This window comes from Protopterus annectens, chromosome 1.part0 (assembly GCF_019279795.1).
Source record: "Protopterus annectens isolate FY-2018-M chromosome 1.part0, PAN1.0, whole genome shotgun sequence".
Classification (NCBI taxonomy): domain Eukaryota; kingdom Metazoa; phylum Chordata; order Ceratodontiformes; family Protopteridae; genus Protopterus; species Protopterus annectens.
In genome coordinates, this window is record NC_056725.1 from 1,068,487,088 (window position 1) to 1,068,500,637 (window position 13,550).

The following is a 13,550-nucleotide window of genomic DNA, read 5'->3' on the forward strand; positions in this document are numbered from 1 at the left end:
TAGAGCATTCGTGATTTTAATCATTCGATGTTCTGATATAGACCCCAAGCTGTGGATGTGCAAAGTCAGCTGGCTGAGAATTATATGTTTGCAAATGTAATAAGCAATAAAAACAATAGGATTGATAAGACTAATGGTGATGAAGATCATTCCTTTCTAACAATCGATAGAGCAGATTTTACCAAATTAGAAGTTGAAGATAGGTATATGGGGTTAATCTAGCTATGAGGTTTTTTTAATCATATCAACTAATCGGTGAATGATAATTATAGAACTTTAGGCTGTATAAAAAGATTTATAAAATCTAGGAAATCAGAAATGATGAAGTCATTGTTTGTTGGTTACACTAGACCTCAATGTGAGTAAGGAATAATAGTAATATGGAAACTTTACAAGAAAACAAGCATGAGTAAATTGAAAAAGTACAGCAGAAATATAACAAGGGCATCCATGGATATAAAAATTTAAGCTATTATAAAAGCCTAAAATATCTGAAATTGTAAAGTGTGTCATATACATATTTAAGAGGAGTCCTTATTCAGCTATGTAGGGCATTTAGAGACAACTACCTCTGGGAACATTTGTGATTATCAAAAAGTAATACAGAATCAGGAAACAACCTAAGTAGAAGATTCTGTAGGAATGAAAAGTGTACTCATTGGTTGTGTGAGAGAGCTAACCCATTGAATATACCAAATTACATTAAAACATGCACTAGTTGAGATAGTTTTAAGAATAGCCTGGATACTTGTTATGTGAACTACGGTTCTGGTATATTGACAGGCTAGAAGGGCATTATTGCCCATGCTTGGAATATTTGTATATATGTTTGTATGTATCAGTATGTTATACCAAGTTTGATTTGTCAATGTTGCTGGTTGGGTGAATATTTTCTTGTTGTTCTCAGTGTACTGGTTTCTGCCATTGGTCATTCTTATAACACCTCTCTGGGTTTCTTGTGGTAGCCAATCTCACATAAATAAAGGTGCACTAAGTGTGCCATATTGAAATGCACTTAGTGCATTGTGTTCTGATTTTGTTTGCAAACCATGGACTATTGTTGCTATTCAATCTGTGCTGCTGCTTGAATGGGGGGTAGCTACTGATAGCTGCTTTAACCAACTTAAACGTTGGCTAACTATGCTGTATTCATAGCTTGACTACACAATTGTCATTTGCCTACATTGTGAGTAAACCAAGTCACTTAAACTGTGCTCATCTACCTAATCCCAGTTCAATATCTCAATTCATAATATTTATAAATAAGTATGACTTAAAGAAAATTAAGAGGTTTATTGAGACCTCTTGGGGTTGTTATAAGGAAACAGAAATGACCTTGCTGGTCAATGGCAGTAGAATGTCAGTATGAGTAACAACAGTAATGTTTATATATCAGTACTAGGAAGAGAGCTGCTGCTTTTCAAAAGGAGGCATTGACTCCTTTCATTTACAAGTGTAGTATAGCAGCATATTTCTTTAAAAGTCAAGTAAAATATTCTGATGTTCTGAGAACAGCAATGGCCTATGAATGGCAGTGTGTATTCTAGTCTAAGTATCAACACATTTGGACACTGAATAGCTGCCATTAACTACTCAATTTGTTACCAAGACATTGTTAGTTGACCAGATCTCAACTTAATAAGAAGGTGGAAATGAAAACAACTCCAAGGTATTGGTAGGTGACAAGCAAATATATGAATATTCCTCAGATGTCTAAAACTTTTAGAGGGGAGGCAGAAAAATGTTTGGGGGAGAAGTGAAAACTACTGAATTAGCTTTGTTTCAATTAATAAGCAAATGGCTGTCAAGCAAGAAGTGAAATAATCTGTTAAGACCAGAATGAGGGTGCCAAAGTCAGGACTACACATTGAAGTATATTAGCAGCTCTTAACCTAAAACTTAACTTAATTAGAAAGCAGGTCTGTGAGCAAATACAGACAGAGATAGAAATTTCAGATATGTTTAAACAGTTTAGCAATAAAAGATTAAGCTATTTTAAGAATGTTAAATATAAGGCATGCATCATCTGCATGAGATTTCAAAGTTTTATGTTAAGACAAAGAGACTGAACTGATGATAAAGACAGTTTTAAAGTAAAGCTTATGTAGACTAGAGTCGATATCTAGTGAACTGGAAAAACAGTGAACATTAGAAAAAGAATATTAGAGATATGATTACAGAAGTTCTGTTTAAGTATTTTTAGTGGAATTTTCAGTTCTTCCAATACTTTATGGGCTCCCAAAAGTACATAAATGTCTATCCGAACCCCCCCATGCATCCAATATTATCGAGCAGAGGCTGGATTACAGAGCCTATGTCTATTTATTTGAAAAAGACACTTAGACTGTTGCTAGATAATGTCAATTATGTTGTAAGCGATACTAAAGATTTTTTGCAGGATCTTTATAGAAATGTCAGCAGCTTATCGCATACCCAGGATCTTGTTTTTGTCATGTTAGATGTTACTTCTTTGTTTACTGTTATTCTTAATACCATAGGTGTTGAATATGTTAGACTTTTTTTTCAACAACATGCCAATTTTTCTAATATGAAGGTTGATTTGATTTGTATGCTTCTGGAGCTAGTTTTGGAAAACAATGCCTTCATCTTTGGTGAACAGTATTATTTATAGAAGGTTTGTGTAGCTATGGGCACTGCTTGTGCAAATAGCTATGCCAACCTTGTGTTAGCACATTGGGAGCATGACAAGGCTTTATATAACAATGTGTTTACTAAACACACTGTTTACTATAAATGCTTTGTTGATGCTATTTTTTTTTTTTTTTGCTGTGGAGAGGTACCTGTGAATTATTACAGGAGTTTATTGAATTTATGCATGGTACCACTGAATTTTTATGGTTTAGTGTAATATGTTTGTGAAGCTATAGACTTCTTAGACATAACAATCATCAGAGATATGTTAGGTAGGTTTAAGATGGGTGTATGCAAGAAGTCATGTAAGAAAAATTTCTATCTACATAAAAGCAGCATGCATCCCAGGCACATTCCTAGGAATGTGCTTAGATGACAGATGTTTTGAATTATGTGTCTTTATACTGAAGAAGACTCTTTAGATCAGGCTCTGAAGGAATTAAAGGATGCATTCCTGAAACGAGGCTACACAACCAGAGAGAGATTTACTCCTGCATATCTAATGTGAGGTTTGAAAGAGCTAATAAAGCTAGGCCCTTTTTCTCAAGTCATTTAGATCATGTGACTATAATAACTGGAGAACATGCAGAAGGTAGATCAGTTAGGTATGTTTTCACATACTCTAATGGTATTAATCTGGTTTGTGACATAATGAGGAGAAACTGGGGTACTCTCCAGAGTTATCCTGAATTAACTAATTTGATAGGTAATAAACCTGAGTTTTGTTTCACGAATAATCTATCTCTTAAGAGGCAACTTTGTTACAGGAATGTTGTAAATGTAACGCATTCCCTATCTTCTGTACATTGTGGTACATTTCCCTGCTTGAACTGTAATCCTTGCAGATTTATTTATTCTAAATATGTTTTAGGCATCCCACTCTACGACATGAGATTGAATTCTCCTTTTATGCAGACTGTAAGACTGTGAATGTGATATATTCCACCTTCTGTGAATGCTGTCATGTCTTTTGCATCAGCAAAACAAACCGTTGTTTGAAGGAAGGGATTTTAGAACATCTCAGAGACATCAAACATAACAAAAACAGCAATGCTCTAGCTATGCATGTCTCTGCCTTGGGACAACAACATACCTTTAAGTGTTTTGTTTTAGAGGTAGTTTAGTTAGGTATTAGAGACAGATTTCTGAGACATAAAACTGAGGCTAGAGCACAAAGCTGGATCCTAGGGTTACAGTCTTATAGATCTCCTGGGTTAAATGAAATGCTTTCCCTTAAACCAGATCTAAAAGCATGATCTTTAATTCATTAGTTTATTATTTTTAATTTTGTTTTGTTTTATTTATACATGAGGGTTAGGCTAAATGTTTTTATAGGTATGTGATTTATTATTTTGTGCTTTGTATACCCTTATCTATATATACATGTGGTCTTGTGATTATGTCATCAGTGTGTGACACGCTGGTTGAGAGACTCAGCAGAGAGGGATGTTTGTGAGTTACATACACAGGTAATTGATTTTACTAATTTCTTTAGATTATTGTGAAGATGATTATTACTTTATTGATGGGAGGGGTTGTATGGCTTTATAATGAATTTTTTTGTAGTATTGTTAGTCTGATGAAGCATTGTTCTTTTTAATGTGAAACCAGTTACCTTCATTAAACTGTTGTCTGCTTATTACTACCCATTGGTATTTGATGCTTTATACAACTTCTGCTGTGCTAGTCATTGTATTTCTTCTTTTATTACAAGCGAAAATATGAAAACATTGGTTAAGAATTGATACAAGTTATATGACAATCATTTAATATTTAAATAAATTAAAGGTAAATTAGTTTAATACAAACAGGAACTGCAATATGAAGTGAGGGAAAAACAGACTTATGATATATTTGGAGAGAAGTAATGATTCTGAGATGGAGTGTGAAAGCACTCAGTACATCAAATGGATAATAGAAATAAAAAATTGGGATGAGGAAGCAGTGTAAGGGGTGGAGAGATGGAGGCAAAATATCATGCTAATTTGATGTGGGGAACATTGTAAGGTTTACACAGTTATTAAGAGCAGTGGAAAAAGTTGTGTAGGAAAAGACTAGAAGCCACAGAGTATATACAGTTATGCTTGCAGAGGGAAGGGCTATGTTCTGCCTGGGAAGCAATAAAATGGGGATGGATGGCAAACATATAAAAAAAGAAAATGCCATTAGTAAAAGAGGTTCAGGGCAGAGAAATAGAGTTATGGATTGGATGTAGGGAATATTATTAGGATACAGTTGAATATGGGCATCCATTAGAGAAGGGAAGTACTGAAATGGAATGAGAAGACAGCAACACTAAAGGACAATAGAAGTAAGATCAAACGTGAGTATCATTTACAACAGTGGAATCAATGTTTCTTCAGCATTCAGCAATCTGTTAGTGTTATAATTATATAATACATATCACGTAAAATGGCTGCTGCAAATATCTTCGAAGAATTAGAAGAGTATAATAATATCTGTTAAATTTCCCCCTGCAAAGTCCCCAGTTGTCAACAACCAAACAGATCAACTAGTCAATCACAGCCATCATTTAATGGTGGCAAAGTCTCTTATAGGTTCATATGTTCATAAGAGGTTACTAGGCAAATAGGCCTAGAGCCCTTACATGCCTATACATATTTATCCCGAGTTGCCCAATTGTCAGTGGTTAGGTGAGTGAAGTTTGCAGAGGTAAGGATCTATGGTAGTTAACACAGACGTCATCTGTCCAGGAGGGACATGGTCACCACTCATTTACATTCACCCATCCATTGATCTAGGTTGTGTTTGAAGAGGGTCAGGGAGGGGCTCTTTCATGTGAATTTGAAGCTTGTTTCAGAGAAGTGTCAGTCTCTGGGAGAGGTATCTATCTCTCCATCATGACCTGTTCATGTCAGATGCTAGGTTAAATTCCCTGGAGCGAGTGACCCTGCTGCAATTTGATTTACAAATGTGTCACATATCCATCAGGGGTGGGTCAGGGACTGCTCTGTAAGCCAGGTAAAAGTCACCCCTTAACAACCTATAGGAGACAGAATACAGTGACAGGGCTTTCAGTCTTTCCACATAAGACTTGTGTTGTGTACCCTGTAGTTTATTGGTAAGAAACCTCTGTGGTCTTTCCAGTTATTGCAGGTGTCTGGTGAGGTACATGCAAAAGGGAGCATTGTACTCAATTATTGGTCTGATGACAGCTGATTATAATGGAATTATGACATCCTTAGATCTAGATGCAATGCCTTTACTTATAAGACGTGCCACATAGAAGTATTTCCTTACTACTGTGGATAGGTGTGGTGGTCAAAGTTCAGATTGCTATCAACCTGAGTTCCCAGACCATGTACCATTTGTTCTATGCTTAGGGTGGCACTGTATATAATGTAATTAGCAGGGGATGTCAGCTTTCCCAAAGGGAATAATAATGCATTTTTTGCATTTAGCTTTAATCTGTTGCTTTGGAACCAATCATTTATCTGCATTAACGCTGTCTGCAGTATATTAATATCATTGGGGACTCCATGATTGCTCCCAATTTACAACTGTCATTGAACTTGGTCAGCCATAGGCTGTATAAAATTGCCTGGACTTCTGAGAAATAAATTCCAAACAGTAAGGGGCCGATAACAGAACACTATAGTATGCGACTGGTGACTGGCTTGTACTAGAGGGGAAGTCACCTATTTTGAAGGTCATAAGAAATGCAAGGACATTATAAAAGCAGGAAAAATACAATTATCCTAAGCACATGATCTTAAATGTCTATACTGACAGTAAGGTTTCCTTCACAGAAGTACTGTAAGGGGCTAATTTTATTTAACTAGGGCTTACTGATCAAACGGAAAAGCTACCAAAGATTATTCAAGGCATTGTAAGGGAGAAGCATTAGTAAACAAAGAAGTAGCTGAAAACAGCACTGATTCTGCTGCTTATTTTTGGATGTGTGTTTGTTTAGGTGGTACACAGCAATTGCACATTTATTTATGTATGTATGTATGTATTTATTTATGTATGCATGTATTCATTTGTGTTTTCCACATGTCCAAATGTCCAAGTTAACTTGTGCTCGATGGCTTGCTTTCTCCCAACCAATGCCTCCTACTACATATCATTGGTGCAAAGAATTCATGGAATATTGACAATATATGCCCTGCTCAGATGAATACATGGATTTTGGATTTCCACTTCATCCCATCCTCAAACCTTTCAACCGCTTAGAGCAAGTAATCTGGACAAAGCCATAACTAAAGTAGGACAAATGCTCAAAAATAGGGCCAATTTTTAAATATTGCTCTTACAAACTTAGAAAGTTGATAGAATAACAGGTTTTGCATTAGCATGAATTTCCTGAAGGATATGAAGTCTGGAACTCAAATGTCTTTCATTATTTTCTGACTACATTATGTAATGATTTATCACTAATTTGCCATAAAACCAGAAGTATATGAAAAACAGGCCAAAAATAGGAGGCCAAAATCTGGACATTCTGCTAAAATCTGTACAGTTGAGAGGTGTGCCCATCCCCAGTCAAAACTGTATCCAGTCTGTCTTTGTTCTGAGATGTCTGCAGCATTGTTATGGTAGCAGTGAGGATGTTATCCAGACAGTGCAAGTTCTCATATCCTATTTCACTGTTTCATTTACAGCAGCTCATGATACCCAATAAGAAAAAAAAGGTAATCAACTATGCTGACTTTAACTGCCTCACTGATATTGTAGTGTATTTAAATCTGCTGCTCTGGCGTGACACTCTGGTCACTTTTCCTCACAAGAAAATCTATGCATTTTGTCTTTACCCTTAGAAAAGAGTTTGTGAGGCTCAGTGTTCAAAAAAATGAAAAAAGGCATAAAGAGAGCTGTGGGTCTGCTATACTGAAATCAGACTTGCAATGGAATTATCTGGAAAGCTTTATATCTGCTATATGGAAATTAGAATTACAATCGAATTATCTGGAAAGCTTTATATGACCAGTATTCTATTTCTCCACAAAGACATGGTATAAAAATAAGGCATCACTACAAAACGTAGAAAGGAAAACATGAAGAGAAGATCTCCTTGTTAGGCAATTTCTGTTTCAGTTTAATAGCAAATGAGTTTGTATATGTGCTGCCTGGCAAGAGGTACTTTCTATGACAAAAACTGATTGCATAACTTTAATCTATCAAAAACGTACTTCTGGCTCTGTGAGATATATTTTGTTATTTAGGAGATAAAAAATATAAATTTATAAAAATTAGTCCTGGCTTGGGAAATATGTACAAAAACATTAACTTTTTTTTCTGAAAACATGGTAAAATCATTATCAGCAAAGCATTCATTAGAGCTCAAATTAATCTGTCTATATTATCATACTAACAACCTACGTTGCCAAATCTAATACATCTTTATTAACTTAAAATCACATTCTCTACCTTCTGTAATGAATAATAAATGATCATTGTATGTATATGTCTTACTTTACACTGTCAGTTGCTAACTTAGCTAATTTATATAGGCAATTCTTAGCAATTTATCATGCTTACCACTGCATTTTGTTATATAACAGGTCTGTCAACTATTCTTCAGATAATGTATTTCTAATCAATTCAGACATGCATTCTCTGAACTCAGTAATGATAGAAATACATGCCTAGGCGGGGAATTGCAAAATGAGACAACTGTTTTGTGTAAGGAACATAGTTGGGCCCCATGCTTATTTATACTGACAGGATCATTGTACTCTTCGGATATAGGCACCATCCTAGCATCTAATAAAACACTGTTGCTTTCTAACTGCCATTGGAATATTTTCTGAAAAGATAACTTACACAATCACTTATGTTAGCCATTGATAAAAGCCATACCAGTGCTATATATTGCAAATGTTTGCTAATTGTAGCTGTGATATCTGGAAATAGCTACTTCTTTTTTTATTTTTCTGTGGAACTGTAACATTCATATCTATGTTATTTTTATTGAAAGATGTTATTCTGCAAAATGTAGTTTCCTTTGCACGGAAGCATTAAGTTGGGGTGTACATGTCAAACCAAAACAGTTTTGGCTAATAATTTTCTAGTCAACATCATCTAGCATTGCTTTTCAGAACTTATTCCAGTATTTCTAAAATTAAGATGAGGACCACAAAGAACTGAAAAAGGCAGTTTGATAATGCAAAGCTTAAGTAACATTAGTCTCTGTTACTGAATCTCTTCTTTGCTAGACAGGCGGTGTTTAGTACCATATTACGATGACTCCATAATGCTTGAATCTTATGTCAGGCTCATCGTGGGAAAACATGTTTTTTTTGTAAGTGGAAGTCCATTGTTTTGCTTGGCTAGGGATAACTGAAATTTTGTTCTGCTTGATGCCAAGTTATTCAAAGGAAAAGAAATCATGTGATTCATCTGACGGAATGCCTTTGCCAGTCCAAGAATGTCACACTTGTGGCATGAAAACACGAGTAAGGAGCGAATGCTGTTCTGCTTGGTTATATCACACAGTACTATCAAAAAATGTTTGCTAATCTTGTTTCTTTAAATCTCTTTATTGGAGTCATGCTGTTCTTTTTATCAGGTCTATATCATAACATCGAAGTTCTCTAACATTGAATGTTATTATAGCGAACCCTAAACACCGAAGCGTGAAAACATTGAACAGTCAGAATAGCGAATTTTTTCCCAGGGAAAAAATTTGCTATTCCAAGAAACATACACACAGCACAAACACACACAAAAAACAGCCATCCACACACATACACTTAAAATCCTACACCTAAACTAAACTTTACATACATTACTAGCTATCCACTTACCTTAAGCCAACCCTAACCCTAAGGTCCATCACTATCGCACACTCACTTCACCAGCGCCCTAACCCTAACTCACCTAACCCGCACCCTAACCCTAACCTACACACAATCGCACACTTACCTGACCCGCGCCCTAACCCTAACACACCTAACCCACCCCCTAACCCTAACCTACACACAATCACACACGTATCTGAACCCGCACCCTAACACTAACGTCCACACAACCGCGCAGTTACCTGACCTGCTCCCTATTACTAACTCACCTAACCCACCCCCTAACCCTAACCTACACACAATCGCACACTTACCTGAACCTGACGCGTAATGTTGCAACATATCGAATGTTGAAAACAGTGAAGCCACAGCAATGGCCCACCAAGTTCTTTCCCTGGGAAAGAATTTGATGTCCTACACCTTCGCTGTTTTCAGTGTTCGACATTACGGTTTGATATTATAACATTCGATGTTAGAGAACTTCGATGTTATAATATAGACCCCTTTTTATCTATGCTTGTTAAACTCTTGCAAAAAAAAAAAAACATTATCAAATGCGATCTAGTGCAATCACTGAAGTTTGTATTCTATCTTTCACTGGTTGCACTCTCAGCCTTTTGACATAACCAAATTGAAGCTTCACAGTTCAAACAAATGTTTATACCTGCAAGACCTAAATGTTACTAAAGAAGTGAAAATAGGGTTCAGCACAATGTAATCTTCAAATGATCATATCCATTTAATTTTAGTTCTTAAATTGAATTGTATGAGTCACAGTAGCCACAGTAAATATTAATTTAGCAGTGTTTTGCAATAACTTAAAGAGTATCTCAAAAACAGATCAAGCTCTCATATAAGAATATACAGTTATGTTTGTATTGCTTGATTGTTGAGTATTACAATACAAACAAATCTAGCTACACTAGACAGATGCCAGATATCACTGTATTTGTGTTCCTCATTGAGTAAGCTTTAAGATGAATTTTTTAATAGCTTGTGTGCCCCATTGCTTTAGAATTCTTGGTACTATGAACATGCCATGTTTAATGCACATGGGCTGATACTAGAGGAACTGCTGGAGACATCACAAGGTTTTAATGCAACCTGTTTGCTTTTAAGAAGGTGATCACTAAATGAATATCTTATGAAAACTATCATCTGCGTTAAATCAGAAATGCATAAAGAAACACCTAAATTCAGTTGCTAGCTGTTATCATAAAGGCAGCAGAATAGGGAGAATTAAAAAAAAAATTAAGTGGTCCATTGCTATGTCAGATAGTCCTGGAGGAGACGGGAATACTCTCCTAACTAATTTAATTCATTTATGCAATTCTGCATTTATTTATTTTTTTCTGCTTATCGGATACATGGGTTCTAATGCAACAATTTTAGTTATAGCAAAATAATAAATAAAGAAATGAATACTAACAGTAATGAAAATAATAATAATAACATCCAGAAATAATGAGGACACATTTTAAAATATTAATATTCTCAACATGAGATGTCGACAGTGTAAGAGAAATGTGAATTAACATTCATTGTCAAAAATAAAACAAGTGTGTAAGTCAATCCCCAGGATTCACGAAGCCTCCGTGTAAGAGTTATAACTCTTACACGGAGGCAGCAGTTAAACGGAGTGATGTCAGCATGCTTTGCATATTCATGAGAGCATGCTGAATCACACCTAAGTCTAACACGGTCCGTGTAAGACAGTAGGGGGCGTGTCCGTAGGCTGAGCCCTGCAAGCGGACACGCCCCCAGAAGTGTAAAAGTGCCCAAAGTAAACACCCACAACAGAGTCCACGGAAATGTGAATAAACACAACACAACACATGCCCCCACAGACTATGAACATAAAATATATATAAATGAACATGTTATATTTTATTTTTAAATTGTAAAGATGTTTAACCGTGAGTGCGCTCGTTTGCGCGGGCGTGCCCATAGCGCAGCCACAGTTAGCAGTCAGTGGGAAAGCATATAAGAACTAAATATGCAAAATACGCCAGGAAGTAATAGCGTAGTGGTAGAGATGTTGGCTGAAGAGCAGGCATTCATGGTATGAGCCCCCACAACACCAATTTTTTTTTTTCAAAATAAGCAGGAAACAAGTCCCTGACAAATATGTACACATAAAACCCCAATTTATGTAAAATGTAATGAAATAGCCCATTTATATTGAAGACATGTGAGGTAACAAAAGAAGAAAAAATGCCAGATGTGCTCATAGCTGAGCTACAGTTTAACAGAGTGAGTGTATGTGCCCGTAGATGAGCAGTGGTTTAACTGGTGCAAAATGAGTGCCCGTAGCTGAGCAGTGGTTTAACACGCTAAATCTATGTGCCCCTAACTGAGCTGAGCGTAATATGCGTGCCGATAGCCAAATGAGGCTTAAAGCAGCGTACCCCGTTTGCACAGAGCTGCGCACCGCACAAACAAGCTAACCAACGGGCAACGTTGAGCAAGCCGTATCAAAACTGCCTTTACACAGACACACCCCTCAGCATGTCTAGACAGTCATGAAAAATAAAAAGGAGTAGCCAGGTTCGAACCCAGGACACTATACACCATAGTCAAGGTACCGAACCACTAAGCCATGACAGCAGCACCTGTCAATGCAATAATAGCTAATATATAGGAATGAATACAAGTGAAATGAATGAGTGGCCTGATGAAGATTCGTTGAAAGCGCTAGCCCTGTGTTTTAATTATTCTAATAAACGTGGTTTCTACGCTACTGCTGATTTTTTTTTTATGCTGGCTGCGTGTTTTTTCTACAAGCTATTGCCCAGTGGATGAGTAGGTTCGAATGAACACTCTATGGACTATTGCCTATTCTTGATTACAGACCTGTGACAGAAGGAAGAGGATATAATGCTGTTTGGAATTCTTTGATACTCTGAGCCTGATGAAGTCAAGTAGTTGAAAACGCTTTTTTTTTGTTAATAATTTAAAGGCGTTTACGTGCTTTTGGTCTTGTTTGGAAGCCTTTCCACAATATATTTTGTAAAATAAAAAAAAACGTGATTTTTTTATTATGGGGTGGTGAGAGGTCTGTCTTCGTGACTGCTGCTTGTTTTTGTGGTTCTGGTCTGTTTGCAGTTCCTGCTTTGTGGTTAGGAATGAATATAAACTAGAGCATGACAATGCAGGTTTACTGAAGTTGATACAATTCCAAAATGGCCAATCACAGATATGTGCGGGAAAAACGGACTATATAAGCCCCATAGGCGGGAATACACAGCATAAACGATTGTAGATCTGACCTGCAGGCAGAATGACAGGAGTAGGAGAGGGTAGTCACTTTCGAGCACAGAGGTGGGGTGTTGAGGAGTCCAAGTACATGGTCTGGCTCCTAGTCCATAATCATGAGGCCCAACTCATGCAGGGCCAGGTCCTCTGGGGAGCATACAGGGCTGAGGCGTGGGACCGGTTGGCTCATGATCTCACCAGTGCCACAGGGATTCCAAGGACTGGTGAGCAGGTCCATCAACACCATGCGGACCTGAAGAGACGCAAGCAGGACCAACTGAACCTTTGGATCCAGGAGGCCCGGCAAATACCCAACGCCCCACTACTGAGTAAGTAACATTTAATTATGTATGTAAGAAATTAAACTAGCTGATATTATGGAGATGTGTATTCCAATATTACTTCATTTATATTACAGCTGCAGGTGTCCGTTCTGCGAACCGCAGAGCCTATGGCGATAGGCTGGTGCGGTTGCGCCACCAGGCAGGTCAGTAATCCACTACCAGTAACTGTAAAGAAATATAAAAGTATGACAGTCAGCAAAAGAGTGCAGTGTAGTCAGTAAGGAATAAAATCTGCAAGTAACAGTGTGAAAGTGTATGCAAGTATTGCTTGATTACAAAAGTGTGTTTCAGCCTGTAAGTTTAACTGTCCGACATATATTCTGAAATAAAAATGCCCTGCCTGTAAGAAAATAGTACACAACCTGCAGCAGGCTGAAATGTATAGCTGCAGAAGATGATGAAATCACATGTGTGAAATATATCCCTGTGGAAATACTGAAACATGACAGAAGTGAGACTGCTGGAAAGGATTGTAATAACTACTGGTAAAACATGTCAATAATGCCTAGAAGTACCATCCTGAATAGTAAAATGA